The following is a 20,156-nucleotide window of genomic DNA, read 5'->3' as shown; positions in this document are numbered from 1 at the left end:
TGGAATGCTACTTTAAGGGCTTCTAAACCTGCTATTAAAACATGACAAAGAATACTACTTTAAGGCCTTTAAACATGCTATACAAAATAAGGTAACATGCTACTTTAAACTTCTTAAACATGCTATAAACGAAGCGTAAAGGAAACTAATTTGATCTTGCTAATCATGCTACAAAATAGAGTAAAAGGAAGCTAATTTTGGACTTTCTAAACATGCTGGATAGGGTAGCAAAAGAATGCGACTTTAAGCTTTCTAACATGCTGTAAATAGAGCAAAAGAATACAACTTTAAGCTTCTTAAACATGCTGTCCAAAAACTAAATCCCTAATCAACTTTGATTCTATACCACATGACCTGAAAGCAAGGAAGGAAACTATAACAGAATATAGAGCTCAGACTGTATACTAATGTTTGCAAGAACTAATCTAGGAACTAGCATAGATGGTTGGAAACTAAAATGAAACCCAACGAAAATCCATCTGATGCAAATTCGACAAACTGTCAAGCTACACGATCCAGTTGCAACCCAACGGTAGGAAACATAAATCTGTACAGCATGCTTTAAATTCCAACATAAAGAATCTAACATCTCTAATAGGCAATTCATACAAATGGAATGGAAGGGGAACCTTAGCAATTCGGCTAGGTCCACAGAGCATGGAGAGAAAAGCCCTAGCATATGATTTCACTCGGCACAACAAAATCCGAAAGCAAGGAAACGAAATCCAAAGATTCGGAGCAACTCCTACCATAGGTGAGTAGTACTTACCCTTGATTGCTTGGACTTACAACCGAGAAGAAGAAGGTTAGGGGTTCGGGTGGAGCTCAAATCTCGGTCCCTTCTCGTCCGTGCGTTCACCTTGCCGAGAGAAGCTCGGATGTGTGCCGAACCCTCGGAGGAAGAAGCTCGCCGACCGCCGGAGTTAAGCCCTAAGCCGGCTTTCTTCGTTTCCGCCGAGAGAGAAGACGCCGTCGCGAGGGAGAAGGAGAAGAAAGATTTCGGGAGAAAATGTTGGGTTTTTGGAAAATCCAAAACCTAATTCCCTTTTATATATAAGGGTTTTATTCCAAACTATACTATATCCCTAATTCTCTCTATATAGGGTTAACAGAAATCTCCTAGCTTAGTTGGTCAGGCCGGTTTTGGCTTGGGTCAGTCCGACCCGAGGTCCCGGGTTCAAACCTCGCTTCCAACGCTTTTTGCCTAACTTCTTTGGTTTTGTAAAAATGCTAAACGCCCTCCAAAAATTACGCAAAAATACTCTAAAAATTTCTAAAAATCTCTAGAATATTTTAAAAGCATTTTCAAATATCTTTATGGACATTTGAAACTCAGAATAGGGAAAATTGGGTCGTTACAATCCCCCATACCTTATAAAAAGTTCGTCCTCGAACTTAGAATAGCTCTGGATACTTCTGTCTGTCCTCCCGCTCCCAAGTGATTTCCTCGTGCTTCCGGTTCTACCAGATGACCTTCACTAGTGGTACTTCTTTGTTTCTCAATCTCTTGACTGCTCTATCTGTGTAGGTCTGCTCTCATAACTAAGATCCTCTTGGATCTGCACTGAGTGAGGCTGAATCACTTGGCTCGGGTCATGGAGACACTTCCTTAACATGGAGACATGAAATACATTGTGTATTACTGACATGTCTTGTGGTAAGTCCAGCCTGTAAGCTACTTTCCCAATCCTCTCTATGATCAGGTAAGGTCCTACATAGCGAGGACTTAATTTGCCCTTCTTGCCAAATCTCATCACTCCCTTCATAGGAGCGACCTTGAGGAAAACTGAATCTCTTACTTGGAATTCCAGTGGCCTACGGCGTGTGTCAGCATAATTCTTCTGTCTGCTCTGGGCATTCTCAATTCTCTGTCTGATTTTCTGGATTGCTTGAGTAGTCTCATCTATCACCTCTGTCTGAATGCCCAACTCTGCTTCTATCTCTTTTCTCTCTCCTACTTCTTGCCAGCATATGGGTGATCTGCATTTCCTGCCATATAGTGCTTCATAAGGTGCCATCTTAATGGTAGCCTGATAGCTATTGTTGTAAGCGAATTCAGCTAAGCACAAATACTTGCACCAACTTCCTTTGAAATCTAGCTGAGCATGTCTTCTAAAATCTGATTCACTCGCTCTGTCGGTCCATCATCTGCGGATGGAAAGTGTCTTGAACTTGAGTTTGGTGCCTAGTGCATTCTGAACGCACTCCCAAATGTGAGGAAGCGCCCATCTCTATCGAAACGATAGATTTAGGAACTCCATGAAGTCGACTACCTCTTTAACATATAACTGGGCCAACTGCTCTATGGGTGGGACACCTTGATGGCTAGGAAGTGAGCGGACTTGGTCAATCGGTCTACTATTACCCATATCGCATCATATCCATTGGTGGTTCTTGGGAGACCTTATGCAGTCCATGGAAATGTCTTCCCATTTCCATTACGGTATTGGAAGAGGTGAAGAACTCCTCACGGTCTCGTGTTCTTCTTTGACTCTCGGCATGTCAAGCAGGTACTTAGCTACATCCCTTTTGAGTCCCGACCACCAAAACCTCTGTTTCACATCTTGGTACATCTTGGAAGACCCAGGATGCATGGAATATGGTGTACTGTGAGCTTCCTCTAGGATCTTCTTCCTCAGTTCCTCATCATTGGGCACGCAAATGCGACTCCCCTGATAAAGAATTCCGCTATCTGTCACTCTAAACTCTGAGTTGTCTTCTTTCTGTATCCCCTGCTTGATCTTCTGGATGTCCGGATCTTCGCTTTGCTTTCTCTGTATCTCCACAAGCAATGTAGACTCTAAGGTCAATGCAGAGAGCTGTCCTTCGATAATTTCAAGTCCAAAATCTGACAACTCCTTCTGCAGTGGCAGGGCTAGTGATGACAAAGACATCAGTGATGCACTAGATTTTCTGCTGAGTGCATCTGCCACTTTGTTAGCTTTGCCTGGGTGGTAGAGAATTTCACAGTCGTAATCTTTGACCAACTCCAGCCACCTGCGCTGTCTCATATTTAAGTCCTTCTGAGTGAAGAAGTACTTAAGACTCTGATGATCTGTGAAGATTCTACACTGAACTCCATACAAATAATGTCGCCAGAGTTTAAGTGCAAAAACCACAGCTGTCAGCTCAAGATCATGAGTAGGATAGTTCTTCTCATAATCTTTGAGTTGTCTGGAAGCATAAGCTATGACTTTTCCTTCTTGCATGAGCACAGCTCCTAAGCCCATCTTGGAAGCATCACTATAGATGTCGAAACTCTTGTCGCTCTGTGGAACAGTCAGAATGGGAGCACTGATCAATCTCTTCTTTAGCTCTTGGAAACTCTGCTCACATTTATCTGACCATTCGAATCTCTTGTTCTTTCTGGTGAGGGCTGTTAGTGGAGAGGCTATCCGGGAAAAGTCCTCCACGAACTTCCTGTAGTACCCAGCTAAACCAAGGAAGCTTCTGATCTCCCTGGCGTTCTTGGGCCTGCTCCAGTTGTTGACTGCTTCTATTTTGGCTAGATCCACTTGGATACCTTCTTTAGAAATAATGTGACCTAGAAATGCCACCTGATTTAACCAGAACTCGCACTTTGAGAATTTAGCATAAAATTGTTTCTGCTGTAGAGTCTGTAGTACTATTCTCAAATGCGTATCATGCTCCTCTGGGGTCCTTGAATAAACTAGAATGTCGTCGATGAACACAATGACAAATTTGTCAAGGTATTCTCTGAACACTCTGTTCATTAAGTCCATGAAGACCGCAGGTGCATTGGTCACTCTCAAAGGCATAACTACAAACTCGTAATGTCCATATCTGGTTCTGAATGTCATTCTGGGTATATCTCTTTCTTTCGCCTTCAGCTGATGGTACCCAGAGCGTAGGTCTATCTTTGAGAACACTGTTGCTCCTCTTTACTGATCAAATAAGTCATCGATCCTGGGAAGGGGGTACTTGTCCTTAACTGCTACTTTGCTCAGTGTTCTAAAATCTATGCACATTAGCACGGATCCGTCTTTTTTCTTAACGAACAACTCTGGAGCTCCCCGGGGTGAATGACTAGGGCGAATGAAGCCTTTGTCAAGTAACTCCTGTAGTTGTTCTTGTAACTCCTTCAGCTCTGCTGGAGACATGCGATACGGAGCTTTTGAAATTGGACCGGTTCCAGGAACCAATTAAATCTCAACTCCACTTCTCTATTGGGAGGCAGTCCAGGTAGCCCTTCTGGAAATACTTTTGGATACTCACAGACTACCCGAACACCTTCCTACTTGGTCTTTCTTGTTATCTTTGTCCTTCCAGTTCTGATTACTTGACTGGGGTCTCTGTTCCCCCACTGTCTTGTCTTCTATCTTGAATGGCTTGTGTTGCGTTTGTTGTGCCTTGATGTCGTTCAGATAGTGCTCACTAATGCCCTGCTGACCAGCTCTTCACCATTCTATGGTCGGTGAGTTTCACTACTCACATTAGATGTTATTTCTGGTCTCAGCATTAGGAGCATCAATCTGACTCATTCTTTCACTGTACTTACTAACTCTAGGCATAGGTGAGCTAGCTTGTTAAATCTTTTGACCGCTTCTTCTACTGGTAGGTCACCTTGTCTGAATTCCATAAGCTCCTCATACTACTTATTAGTGATCCGTTGACGGAAGACTTTTTCGTAAAACTCTGTCTCGAAGTCAACCCAACTCATCTGGTTGACTGCTCTCTTACTCTTAACTCGCTCCCATCACATACAAGCATCTCCAGATAGGCAGAAAGAGGCACACTTAATGGTATCAACCTTCTCGACTTCTGATCAGTCAAGAAGCTCCATTGTGCTCTCAAATGTCTTGAACCAAGCTTGAGCATCCCAGGGTTCAGTCGTGCCTGAGAAGCATTCTGGTTTTAGCTTTAGCCACTGGATGAGGTATGCTTCTTGTCTTCTAAGTGTTATGGTGACTTCCAGGGCAACTGCTGGGACTTCAGTCACCACTGGAGTCTCCACATTAATGGTTGGGGGGAGTGGGAGGAGCTGGCTTCTGATTGGCCATTAGATTGGCAATCACTTGTTGCTACTTTGCTACTTGTCTCTGGAGTTGGGCAACAACTTCAGAGAGATTGGGCTCAGTTGATCTAAGCTCTTCGTTCTCTTGATCTTGGTTCTCAGTACGAACAATACGGGAATGTTCTCTTCTTGCCATCTAATTATGCAAGGGTAAATGCTTGATATCTTACTTTAACCTTTCTAATCATACATAAATATGAATAAAGAAAAGGGAAACTAAATCTTTTATCTTACTTATACATGATACTTGACTTTCAACACCTATAAGTAGGTACTTCTAAACATTTCTCTATCCTTTCTAAACATACATAAATATGAATAAAGAAAAGGGAAACTAAATCTTTTATCTTACTTATACATGATACTTGACTTTCAACACCTATAAGTAGGTACTTCTAAACATTTCTCTATCCTTTCTAAACATACATAAATATGAATAAAGAAAAGGGAAACTAAATCTTCTATCTTACTTTAGTACTCAAAAAAACAAGTACTCTATACTGCAGTTAATAATAAGGAAAGCAGAATAAAGAAAGGATTTAAATACTTTCTTACTTGGAGACGGCAAGGATGATGCTGATGTGTGTGTGATGCTGGAGAATGGAACATGCTCTGATACCAACTGTAACAACCCACCCTTCTTACTACTACTCTCTAAGGGTGATCATTACCTAACTCCTACTCTACTTACTAGTTTCACTTATGCTATTATTAGCGACACTTAGATTTATCACGGTTCAGAGAAATTCCTACCGAAAAATTTCGACAGAATCTCCCCTGTACCGGTGACCAAATCTATAATACACAAGATATATATATACAGCCACATGCGGCTGGATCACAATTTATTCACAACCACGCAGTAATAAATCATATCATAATCAAAAACTAATCTAGCAACATGAACTAAACTCAATCTCCCAGAATGAAGCATAATAAGCTACAATGCACATCAAACTCAATCATAACTCATAATTTCATAACAAAATAAGGAAAATGAACTAGACATAAACTCTAAATAAATAAGTCTTGCTAGTCCCCTCTGGAACTCTCCATAGTTCAGTCACCACACACATCCATCATCACCACCACCCTGTCGCCTCCCTTCATATCTTAGCTTTTCCTTTATCTGCGGTAGGAGGAAAAAAAAGAAAAGTATCTATAAGCGAAAACGCTTAGTAAGTACTAATCTATCTCACAAAACTCGAAATGCATAAATGTAATGCAATAATACTGAAACTGAAATGCTAAAGCAAATCGGCATGTGCTCATGGTATACCGAAAATGAAACTGAATACTAAACATGCTCACTATCTAACAGGATAATAAAAAATGAACACTGTAAGCTTAGAATTAAAGAAACTAACTTTTTATTTATTCTAAGCATAAAACTTATTATATTTTCTTATATCCTTGTAATAGAAATTAATCTTTTAATTTCTATCTTTTACTTTCTTCTTCTTTCTTTCTTTCTTTCTTTACTTAACTTTTCTTTTCTTTGGTTTTCTTTTCTTGGGCCCAGGCCTAGTACCAACTCATGCGCGTTCCCTAATAGGTTGGGGTTGCGAGCCACCAATCCTAAAAGAGCAGACCTCGGTCTACCAGGGCCAAGACCTCGGAAATGGTCACCTGGATTTGTTTAACGACAAGCTCTTGGATGTCGGGTACTAGCCTCTTGCTTGACTTACTTTTTATCTTTCTTATTCTTTTATCTTCCTTATTATCTTTTATTAAAGATTGTGGGAGTCCTTTAAATATACTTAACAAGTATGGGTGTATAATCAACTAACCATGCTATATAACAGAATAAAACAAGTAACTTAAAGCTTACTGATCATGCTATAAGCTAAACTAAAGAAAGCAATTTAAAGCCTTTGAATCATACGGTGAAAACATGGCAAAGGATGCTATTTTAGTGCTTCTAAACATGCTGTAAAATCAAGTATGGAATGATTCTAATCATGCTATAAATAAAGCAAAAGGAAGCTAACTTTGGGGCTTTCTAAGTATGCTGTAATAAAAGCAATATATGTAACTCTACACTTTCTATCATGCTGTAGAAACAGAGCATGGAATGCTACTTTAAGGGCTTCTAAACCTGCTATTAAAACATGACAAAGAATACTACTTTAAGGCCTTTAAACATGCTATACAAAATAAGGTAACATGCTACTTTAAACTTCTTAAACATGCTATAAACGAAGCGTAAAGGAAACTAATTTGATCTTGCTAATCATGCTACAAAATAGAGTAAAAGGAAGCTAATTTTGGACTTTCTAAACATGCTGGATAGGGTAGCAAAAGAATGCGACTTTAAGCTTTCTAACATGCTGTAAATAGAGCAAAAGAATACAACTTTAAGCTTCTTAAACATGCTGTCCAAAAACTAAATCCCTAATCAACTTTGATTCTATACCACATGACCTGAAAGCAAGGAAGGAAACTATAACAGAATATAGAGCTCAGACTGTATACTAATGCTTGCAAGAACTAATCTAGGAACTAGCATAGATGGTTGGAAACTAAAATGAAACCCAACGAAAATCCATCTGATGCAAATTCGACAAACTGTCAAGCTACACGATCCAGTTGCAACCCAATGGTAGGAAACATAAATCTGTACAGCATGCTTTAAATTCCAACATAAAGAATCTAACATCTCTAATAGGCAATTCATACAAATGGAATGGAAGGGGAACCTTAGCAATTCGGCTAGGTCCACAGAGCATGGAGAGAAAAGCCCTAGCATATGATTTCACTCGGCACAACAAAATCTGAAAGCAAGGAAACGAAATCCAAAGATTCGGAGCAACTCCTACCATAGGTGAGTAGTACTTACCCTTGATTGCTTGGACTTACAACCGAGAAGAAAGAAGGGTCGGCTAGGGTTCCGGGTGGAGCTCGAAATCTCGGTCCCTTCTCGTCCGTGCGTTCACCTTGCCGAGAGAAGCTCGGATGTGTGCCGAACCCTCGGAGGGAGAAGCTCGCCGGCCGCCGGAGTTAAGCCCTAAGCCGGCTTTCTTCGTTTCCGCCGAGGAGAAGAATCGCGCCGTCGCGAGGGAGAAGGAGAAGAAAGATTTCGGGAGAAAATGTTGGGTTTTTGGAAAATCCAAAACCTAATTCCCTTTTATATATAAGGGTTTTATTCCAAACTATACTATATCCCTAATTCTCTCAATATAGGGTTAACAGAAATCTCCTAGCTTAGTTGGTCAGGCCGGTTTTGGCTTGGGTCAGTCCGACCCGAGGTCCCGGGTTCAAACCTCGCTTCCAACGCTTTTTGCCTAACTTCTTTGGTTTTGTAAAAATGCTAAACGCCCTCCAAAAATTACGCAAAAATACTCTAAAAATTTCTAAAAATCTCTAGAATATTTTAAAAGCATTTTCAAATATCTTTATGGACATTTGAAACTCATAATAGGGAAAATTGGGTCGTTACACCTTGGGCCCCCCATCTAGAATCATATATGTGCACCCAAAGGTGTTCCATGTGCTCGAACCATCTTTGTCAGGTTTTTATGTAGCAACATTTCTGGGAACTTGGAGGATGTTGAGGCGCCTTCATCCCAAACGACGGCGTTTTGAGTAGGCTTTTTGGGCGGGATTTTGTGGGCATCCTGGACTAGGGTACGGGCGCGTAAATTTTAAAAAATTTGAAACTTCAAAATGGTTTCGGCACCTGGATCTATTCCAGGTGCTTATCTCGAGAATCTTTTTATTTCAAAAAATTAACTTAATTTTGAAAATTCTATAGTTTGGCACTTACAATGGTTCTTGAATATAATTTAATTTATAATGTTTTGATCAATCTTACCATAGTCTCCATTTCACCCTTTTCTAGATTAAAAATCAAGTTAACCTAAAGGTTTGGTGAAATGGTTTTCTATTTTACTTGAAGAGAATTAGTTTGATTTTAAATTTAAGATAAATCAGTTTATAAACAGTATTTTACTTTTATCAGTGGCACTGTATTGGACTCTCAGTTGTCCTTGGGTTGGGCTCCAATAGTCGTCCCTAGGTTTAGATAACCTAGTAAACCCTACTGGATTCGGGACTTGCTACCTCGGGCCTAGTTAGGGATGCGCGTATAGCAAGTATAGTTGCCGGACCCATCAGTAGTATGATTATTATGTTTATCTATTTATGAAAATAGTTTTGAAACTTCACAAATCAGATATGTGAATACAGCTTAGCTTCAGTTTAGTTTTCTTATTGATATAGCTAATAGCTTTATGTTCAGTCTTTGATTGTCATGACTTGTATGCCCATATACCATGTTTTAGCATGTCCAGCATGATCATCAACATGTATTTCAACAAGCATCTTTGGAAGCATGATTTCTTAGAATTCATGTTTTTGTTAGGTAGATGGTTCTTACTAAGCCCCCAAGCTTATATTTTCCTTATACTGCAGATAGAGGTAAAGGGAAGATAGATTAGCGGAGGCTGGAGGGCAATGCTACAAGATGTGTGTGGGAAGGAACTTGGAGTAAAGATTCTTTGGGAATTAGCTATCTAAAGACTTAGTATTTCGGATCTTGTTACTCTTCTGCATTTTTAGGATGTTAAGTATCATGAATTATGAAAGTATGTACCATGCCATGCCTAGACTTCTAGTTATCTTGACGTTAGTAATAAACCATGAACAATGACAGTAGTGGCATGCCTAGAACTCTTGTGATTAGTTTTAAGTTGATACATGACATCTTATTTGGATTAGTGGTGAATTGCAGTAGAAATCAGAGCTCCAATCGATCAGCCGATCGATTGGAGGGTCCTCAATCGATTAGTCGATCGATTGTGGAGTGTTTTTCCGCATATAGTAAGCTGAAGAATCGATCAGTTGATCGATCAGCCATGGATCGATCAGCCGATCGATCGGGAAGTAACTCCCCCCGTACAGAACGATATTGAATTGATCAGCTGATCGATTGAGGAGCTCTCAATCGATCAGCCGATCGATTAAACACGACTTCCGCATACAAAGAGCTGCGGAGTCGATCAGCTGATCGATTGACATTATTCAATCGATCAGCCGATCGATTGGGAGAACTCCCCGTGTACAAAACGTTACTGAATCGATACTTGGATCGATTGGTCAGGTTGGATCGATCAGCCAATCGATTCAGATGGTTCTTCCGTGCATAGTAGCACGTTGAGTCGATCAGTGGATCGATTAACAATTTTCTATCGATTGAGCCTCGACCCTTATCGATTGGGAAAGCCTGATTTAGGCTAGAGAGCTCTGTTTTCAGTCCCTGGACCATAGGGTGAATTTACATTCCATTCCTTCGTATATGTACAACAATGAAAGGGTAATTTAAACATAAGTTACAGATTTTAATAGTCATTAGCAGAGTAAGTTTTAATTAGTCCAATTTTTCGCACAGAATAGTTTAGCATAATGTAACCCCCGGCCTTACAGCTTAGTCAGTAGAAGGCGGGTCGTCACAGATATAAGAGGATTCAAAGATTTTTATAAATATTTTTTAATAATTTTTATAATTATTTTTTGGTAATTTTTGGGTTTTATTTTATTCTAGGTAGTTTTGATATTTTAAGTATTTTGAAAATATCTATCTTTCTATAATTATATTTTTTGAGTGCGTTTAGGAATTTAAGATTATGAGTCTGTTAATAATATTTTCATTTTTTTTTATATCTTTTTTCTGTTTTTAGAAGATAGAAATTCGAATTTGTACATTAGAAATTTTTTCCTTTTTTATGGGTATTAGAATTTATAGTCTATACAAACATCTAATTAGCTATTTGAGGAATTAATGCTCTATTCATAATAAAAGTTTCCCTTTAGTGATTTCTTTTTTGGTCGTCTCCTTAATTTTTTCTTCTCGTTAGGACAATTGATAATTACTAACCTACCCCGCATTAGTTAGTTCAACTTTGGATTGATTTGGAGTTGATTAAGGATAAACACAGATTTGATCAGTTTAAAATGAACTATGGTATTTTCTTGAAGAAAACTTCTCTTTCCTTTTTTTTTTCTCCCTTTCCTCCCCACATACACTACAGTCGCTGCTATGTTATACACAATCGTTGTGCCTTCGCCTATCCCTCTCTTTTATTTTCCCTTCATCTTCTTTTCCATTTCCTCCTTATTCTCTTCACCAATGGAAAAAAACCCAGAGTTTTTTTCTCAAGCACAAAAGCTCTCTTTTCTTCTCCTTTATCTTCTCACCCAAGCAAGAAAGGTAACATCACCTGTTGCCCTCTTCCAACAGCAAGCGTAGCCCTCATCCCTCATATCTTCATCCGCTTCTCATATTTTCACTATGTGTATTTTTTTGATAGACTTTTCCATTGTTTACTTCAGCAATTATTAATTACGAAGTAATATATGATATTTATTTGGGTAATAAAATTGACGAAGTAAATATCATTTTATACTATGTAGGTTAAAAAATACAAGCCTCACTTCTAATTTTAAGTAACATTTTACTTTGTAATATTTTTGTCATTAAGTAGTAAGTCACAAAATAAAATTTATAATTTTTATGTGCTAAAGTAATAAGTTTGAACCAATTAAAATACTAAGTCTTTGGCGAGGAGAATGACGAGAGGAAATGTTTATTTTATAAAAATAAAATTGAAAGAAAGAATGACGTGGATTTGAAAAAGTTGTATTTTAAAAAAAAGTTATGCAGACTCACTACGAGGATTGTCTGCAATGTTCTGTAACAAAATGTTCATTAACAATTTTGTATATAGTATTATTTATAAAAGTGTATAGTATATATAATATATTTCCTATAATTAAATAACTGATATATATAACAAAATTATATACTCGATAAATATTACATTTTTTCTATATATATGACAATACATAATTTAAAAGTAGATAAAAATAGTAAGCTTTCTAAAAGTGTATGACCACTTTGCCACTAATTATAGGATTGGTTATGTTTTTTGTTATATTTTCTTTTAATTGTACTCTCCTATTTTCACTTCTCGGAACAATATATATACTCATCCTGCACCACTATTACAATTACACAATCAATACAAAATATAAAGAACTCAAAAGTTAATTAGTACTACATAATGTCTCGAGTTTCAATTCTTTGTGTATTTTTATTGTTTACAACTATATGCTTTGCAAGTAAGTAAACACCATTTAAATATTCCAAGCAAATTTTTTTGAATTTATTTGTTACATATTGTTCATATATCCTAATGTTGACTATTATTTTTTGGTTAAAATTATAGATTGCTCTGATGCTACCAATTGTTGTTCGGAATATAAAAAGTGGGGTGATAGACAACAAACAAGTTGTAGCGGTCCAAGTGATACTAGTGCGTGCAACACTTGGTGTTCAAATTCATGTAGAGGAGGGGAATGTAAAGTACGAAATGGACACCAAGTTTGTCATTGTTATTGTTAATTATAGTGTAAAGATGGAGAATAAATTATATTATCCATCTTGATTGGTGAAATAAAATTTGATACTACATGTATTTTTATTTATTTAAATTGTATACATATTATAAAAATAATGTATATGTTGAAGAAAATCTTATATATATGTTGAATTATCATCGCTAGAGGGATGAATTGTCATTTACATTTTCTTTGACTATTTAACACATGAATAGTTTTAACAATTTAAATATACATAAATAAAATAAGTAGTGTACGAATGAATGGAACAATACAATATATTAACTTTATTTGATACACAAGGCCCAACTCCACGACCTACAACTCTTAGGTGGATGATCCCTGATGATACTTTTTATTTTCTCCTTTCTAGACACCTTGTGGACACCCTAAGTTCCTCTGTACGGAACCTAATGTCAGTGTTAGAGGTGCTAGAGGAAACATGCTCAGTTGCTCTTCTCTTAATCCTACCAACATAAATAAATGATTTATTTTTACCATAATAATGACAAGTTGAGTTTAGAGTGTTAAAAAAACATTTTTTGGACAACTAAACTAGGAAATAATTATCTAGGCTATGCAAGACTAGACCGAAATCAAAAATGGGTAAAAAATAGCTTGAAAACAAGCTTTGGAGGTGCTTGGAGCTGAAGCCTCGGACCCCCCTTCTAAAATCATATATGTGCACCCAAAGGTGTTCCATGTGCTCGAACCATCTTTGTCAGGTTTTTATGTAGCAACATTTCTGGGAACTTGGAGGATGTTGAGGCGCCTTCATCCCAAATGACGGCGTTTTGAGTAGGCTTTTTTGGGCGGGATTTTGTGGGCATCCTGGACTAGGGTACGGGCGCGCAAATTTTAAAAAATTTGAAACTTCAAAATGGTTTCGGCACCTGGGTCTATTCTAGGTGCTTATCTTGATAATCTTTTTATTTCAAAAAATTAACTTAATTTTGAAAATTCTATATTTTGGCACTTACAATGGTTCTTGAATATAATTTAATTTATAATGTTTTGATCAATCTTACCTTAGTCTCTATTTTACCCTTTTCTAGATTAAAAATCGAGTTAACCTAAAGGTTTGGTGAAATGATTTTCTATTTTATTTGAAGAGAATTAGTTTGATTTTAAATCTAAGATAAATCGATTTATAAACAGTTTTTTACTTTTATCAGTGGCACTGTATTGGACTCTCAGTTGTCCTTGGGTTGGGCTCCCATAGTCGTCCCTAGGTTTAGATAACCTAGTAAACCCTACTGGATTCGGGACTTGCTACCTCGGTCCTAGTTAGGGATGCGCGCATAGCAAGTATAATTGCCGGACCCATCAGTAGCATGATTATTATGTTTATCTATTTATGAAAATAGTTTTCAAACTTCACAAATCAGATATGTGAATACAGCTTAGCTTCAGTTTAGTTTTCTTATTGATATAGCAAATAGCTTTATGTTTAGTCTTTGATTGCCATGACTTGTATGCCCATATGCCATGTTTTACCATGTCCAGCATGATCATCAACATGTATTTCAACAAGCATCTTTGGAAGCGTGATTTCTTAGAATTCATGTTTTTGTTAGGTAGATGGTTCTTACTAAGCCCCAAGCTTATATTTTCCTTATACTGCAGATAGGGGTAAAGGGAAGATGGATTAGCGGAGGCTGGAGGGCAATACGACAAGATGTGTGTGGGAAGGAACTTGGAGTAAAGATTCTTTGGGAATTAGCTATCTAAAGACTTAGTATTTCGGATCTTGTTACTCTTATGCATTTTTAGGATGTTAAGTATCATGAATTATGAAAGTTGTTGGTGCGGGAAGCATCCGACGATCGAACTCGTGTTTTGATAACGGCAAAGAATTCAAAGTTAAGATGTTTGTTAGTCTAACAAGTCTACTTGAGGATTTCAGGAAAGTCCTAGCTGCGGTTAGGCAAAGGGAAAACCCTAGGGGGCGGTAACCCTAGGTCATAGGGGGTGGTAACCCTATGCGGAAAGTCTTGGCAGGTCGAGGGCTTCAGGCAAAAGTCCTAGGGGGTGGTAACCCTAAGTGAAAAGTCCTGGTGTCGCGAACCAGGTGAAAGACTGGACTAGCCGGGGAAGCGGATGTCCAGCAGAAAGTCCAGAAGCATCGGGTGCTGAGCAAAAGTACAGTCGATCTAGAGGATCGGCTGGCAACAGGTAAATCTCCTGAGTGGAGTAGGTGAGGACGCGTTCCCCGTAGAGGGAACAGTAGGCGTCGGGTCGACCTAGGGTTTCCGGCTGGAAATCCAAATTCAGACTCGGACAGTCCGAAGACTGTCGTTTATTCCTTACTATATGTTATCATATTCTAACACTGTCTTGCAGGGTATTTTGCTCGGACTAACCTTTGTTTGCAAGTGAGGAACCTGTTGGAAAAAGAGTGTCCGGGCGCCCGGGACCAAAATTTATCCCCTGCGCGACTTCGCCACGTGGAGCATCCAGGTTGGTTGGCCACGTCACACTCCAGACGCCTGGAAGGGATCCAGGCGCCCGGAACCGCATATAAAAGGAGGGTTGAGGTGCAGCTTCAAAAACAACTTTCTAAAGCGATCTTCTGCAACGTGCTGCGAATACGACCATCCTGAAGTGCTGCAAGTACACCCCGACGACCCGGAGCTCTGTCTTTTCGATTCTACATTGTTGTTGGTATATTTTATTATTGTACTTGCAATCTGTAACTATTTAACGGATTTATAGTTGTTGCCCACCGAAAGCGATCAAGGATCGCGGGCCTTCGAGTAGGAGTCGCCTTAGGCTCCGAACGAAGTAACTCCTTCGTGTCTGTGTCTCTTAATTTAATTTCCGCTGCATTAACTCTTAAGTTTTACTATTCCGATAATCGAACGATTTTAGCCACGAGCGCTATTCACCCCCCCTCTAGCGCGGTCTCGATCCAACAATTGGTATCAGAGCGGGGTCGTTTTGAGTTGGTGCAACCACCTTTAAAAACAAATTTTTTTTTCTTTCGTGGTATTTTTAAAAAAAAAAAAAAAAAGGGTCAATTAACATTTAGCTTTATAGCTATATTTTAATTCTTTCATCGAATCGTTTTTTGCTCAAAGTTGGTCAATACCACTTGAGCTCGTTTTCTTTTTCTGCTTCCAGCACTACTAATCCAAGACTCAGTCTTGGAATAGATCTTCGTGTTTTTTTTACTTTTTCAGATCAAAATGTCTCAACAAGAGGGGTTCAGTACTGTTCGTCCCCCACTATTCTACGGAGATGATTTCGGTTACTGGAAGGGAAGAATGGAGACGTATCTGAAGATTCAGTTCGAAACATGGATGATCATTAAGACGGGACTTCAGCTACCATCCGATGACAACGGCAAACCGACTCCCTGCGAGAAGTGGGACGCCTCTCTAATCAAAAAGGTGGAAGCCGACGCCAAAGCTACCTGCACCCTCCAGTGCGGCCTTACCAAGGAAGAGCTCAACAGGGTCGGCCCATTCACCTCCGCAAAGGAGCTCTGGGAAAAGCTAATCGAACTCCACGAAGGCACTGACGACACCAAGGTAATTAAAAGAGATCTTCTACTTAATAAGTTATATAATCTAAAGATGCAGGAAGGCGAGACGGCGAGTTTTGTACATGCGAGAATCCAAGACATCCTCAACTCTCTTCACGGAATCGGACAGAAGATAGAGAATCGGGACGTCATAAGGTATGCTTTAAACTCATTTCCAAGGAATACATTGTGGGCATCAATGGTAGATGCCTACAAAGTCTCTAAGGATTTGTCCTCCTTAAAATTAGACGAATTATTTAGTGAGTTTGAACTCCATGAACAAACTAATGCACAGCCATCCGAGAAAGGGATTGCTTTGGTTGCAGGAACGAGTCGAACACGGGAATCAAGAGGACGGCAGAAGATGAATCCGATTCAGAAGATTCAGAAGATGAACTGGCCAGCGAATTTGTGAATCTTGTAAAGAAACTCTACAAGAAGAAGAAGGGCTTCAACAAGAAAGATCTGAAGAAGGCAGTTCAATCCAAGGAGGCTCAACAGAACTCAAAGACAAAGTTCGAAGTCACTTGCTACGGGTGCAACCAAAAGGGGCATATAAAAGCCAACTGCCCCAATCAAAAGGAAGCCAAGAAGCAAAGAAGAAGGAAAGTCCTAAAGGCAACCTGGGACGAATCTTCTTCGGAAGACGAAGATGACGAACTCGACCAAACGAGTTTACTCGCATTGATGGCCCGGGACCAGATCAGCGAATCCGAGTCCGAACGAAGCCACGGATCCGCATCCGTTTCCGAAGGGCCAGACTCCACTGTAAGTATTCCTAGGCTTAATAATTTAGTCAATTATTTACTTCGCAAATTAGCCAAGTCAAATTTGAAAATTAAGTCACTTTTAAAAGAGGTAACCATTCTTAAAGAAGTAACTAAATCAAAACCTCTAACTGAAGATTCAACTCAAGTACAACAACTTGAGAAAGAAAATTTAAATCTGAAAAATCAGTTAAAAGATTTAAAAATTACTTTAGAAAAATTCTCTCTGGGCTCCAAGAATTTGGATCTAATTCTTGGGGCACAAAGAGCCGTATACAATAGAACTGGCTAGGATATAAAAAGAAATATAAATCCTATTTATCCTTAATAAACAAACAAAGTAGTAAATCAGTCCAAGCATGGGTCCCCAAGTCCAAATTGATCAATCAAATTGGACTTGGCCAATACTGGGTTCCGAAGGATCAAATATACTACCTCGACAGACCATATCGAGGCCGTGATCTAGGGAAAGCAAAAATGAAAACAATTCATAATTTAAAAATTCGAAATTAAATTAAATTCATAATTAAAAAAATTTGAAATTCAATTAAAAATCAAATTCATAATTTAAAAATTCGAAATTAAATTAAAAATTAAATTAAAAATCAAATTCATAATTTAAAAATTCGAAATTAAATTAAATTCATAATTTAAAAAATTCGAAATTAAATTAAAAATCAAATTCATAATTTAAAAATTCGAAATTAAATTAAAAATCTAAAATTTAAAATCAAATTCATAATTTAAAAAATTCAAAATTAAATTAAAAATCAAATTCATAAATTAAAAATTTGAAATTAAATTAAAAATCTAAAATTAAAAATCAAATTCATAATTTTTCTAAATTAAATTAAAAATCTAAAATTAAAAATCAAATTCATAATTTAAAAATTCGAAATTAAATTAAAAATCAAATTCAAAATTCAACAAATCGAAATTGTGAAAAGTAGATGGAGGATCCAAACTAGCTGGCACCTCCAACTGAACTACCCGACAGGGTAACTGAACCTAATTTACACGGAATGGGTAATTAAGGATAGATTAAAAAGGGTTAGATTTAACTTGAAAGACAGTACTGGTGAAATTTTTTGGATGATAGTACGTTAGGAAAACTTGGGCATCGCATGTCTAGGAAGATATGGCTTCGACCTGGTGCATTTGGCCAAGTGGAACTGACCGAAGCTACCCTTAAATGGATCCTAACTGGTTAGACCAAGGGTTAGTATTAAGTTCAGTGGGTAGGACTATTTGAGAAACCTCGAAGGCATGGTTACTTTAATGAGTTCCTTGTGACTCACCATAGCCCAGAAGTTTATCCAAAGAATGCCTATTTGTTAAACCCAAAGCTAAACCTGAATCTAACACAAAGTTAAACTAAACCTGTAAATTGAAACTCAATTCATCTCACATCAATTATAGGGTTCCCTGATTGACAATGTCGATCGGGTGAGATGACTAAGAAATAAAATTGTCTCTTCAAATAAATTTAAAAATTACTTAAAAATCTTTTCAAAATTAATTTCAAAATTATTTAAAAATCTTTTCAAAATTAATTTCAAAATTACTTAAAAATCTTTTCAAAATTAATTTCAAAATTATTTAAAACCTTTTCAAAATTAATTACAAAATTACTTAAAAATCATTTTCAAAATCTTTTCAAAATTAATTTCAAAATTATTTAAATTCTTTTCAAATTTAATTTCAAAAATTACTTTAAAATCTTTTCAAAATTAATTTCAAAATTATTTAAATTCTTTTCAAATTTAATTTCAAAAATTACTTTAAAATCTTTTCAAAATTCATTTCAAAATTATTTAAAAATCATTTCAAAATTATTTAAAAATCTTTTTCAAAATTAATTTCAAAATTATTTAAAAATCTTTTAAAAATCATTTCAAAATTATTTAAAAATCTTTTCAAAATTAATTTCAAAATTATTTAAAAATCTTTTAAAAATCATTTCAAAATTATTTAAAAATATTTTCAAAATTAATTTCAAAATTATTTAAAAATCTTTTAAAAAACATTTCAAAAATTATTTTAAAATCTTTTCAAAATTCATTTCAAAATTATTTAAAAATCATTTCAAAATTATTTAAAAATATTTTAAAAATCATTTCAAAAGTATTTAAAAATCTTTTCAAAATTAATTTCAAAATTATTTAAAAATCTTTTAAAAATCATTTCAAAATTATTTAAAAATCTTTTCAAAACTAATTTCAAAATTATTTAAAAATCTTTTAAAAATCATTTCAAAATTATTTAAAAATCTTTTCAAAATTAATTTCAAAATTATTTAAAAATATTTTAAAAAACATTTCAAAAATTACTTTAAAATCTTTTCAAAATTCATTTCAAAATTATTTAAAAATCATTGCAAAATTACTTAAAAATATTTTCAAAATTAATTTCAAAATTATTTAAAAATCTTTTAAAAAACATTTCAAAATTATTTAAAAATCTTTTTAAAAATCATTTCGAAATTATTTCAAAATTATTTAAAAATCATTTCAAAATTATTTAAAAATCTTTTCAAAATTAATTTCAAAATTATTTAAAAATCTTTTAAAAAACATTTCAAAATTATTTAAAAATCATTTCAAAATTATTTAAAAATTAATTTCAAAATTATTGAAAAATCTTTTAAAAGTTATTTTAAACTTAAAATTATTTTTAAACTTAAAATTATTTGAAAAACTTAAAATTCAAAATTATTTGAAGACCATAAATCTCAAACTCAATAAACATAGTGTCTGCTTCAATCACGCTATCTCCATTAAAAAGAAACCAATTCAACTACTTCATGTGTAGGAATTGGATCAATGGATGTTGGATAGTGGATGCTCCAGACATATGACTGAAGATTAATTGAAGTTTACCAAACTCAAGTACAAGAGTCTAGGATTAGTTGCATTCGGCAACAACGGTAAACTTAAAGTAATCGGAAAAGGTAATATTGAACTTAGTTCCGATTTCATTATTCGAAATGTTTTATTGGTTGAAAATTTTAACTTTAATTTACTAAGTATAAGTCAATTGTGTGACAGCGGATACCTAGTAAATTTCGATAAATCTGGATGTCTAGTTAAAAATATTGAACATCCAGAAATTAAACTTAAGGGACTTAGAAAAAATAACATCTACACAATTGATTTATCAATTTCCTCAATAAAGTGTCTCCTGACACAGCAAGAGGAAACCCAACTGTGGCACAGAAGGCTGGGTCACACACACACAAGACTTATTTCAAAAATGAGTCAAAATGGTCTAGTTAGAGGTTTGCCCAAATTAAAATTTATTGAAAATTCAATCTGTGATGCATGTCAAAAAGGAAAACAAACCAAGTCAACCCACAAGTCAACTAACCTAGAAAGATCCAACACCATACTTGAGCTTCTTCACCTTGATCTATTTGATTCACATGGAGCCA

The sequence above is a fragment of the Zingiber officinale genome, chromosome 1B (assembly GCF_018446385.1).
Source record: "Zingiber officinale cultivar Zhangliang chromosome 1B, Zo_v1.1, whole genome shotgun sequence".
NCBI classification, from domain to species: Eukaryota; Viridiplantae; Streptophyta; class Magnoliopsida; order Zingiberales; family Zingiberaceae; genus Zingiber; species Zingiber officinale.
Note: the sequence above shows the minus strand (reverse complement) of the source record.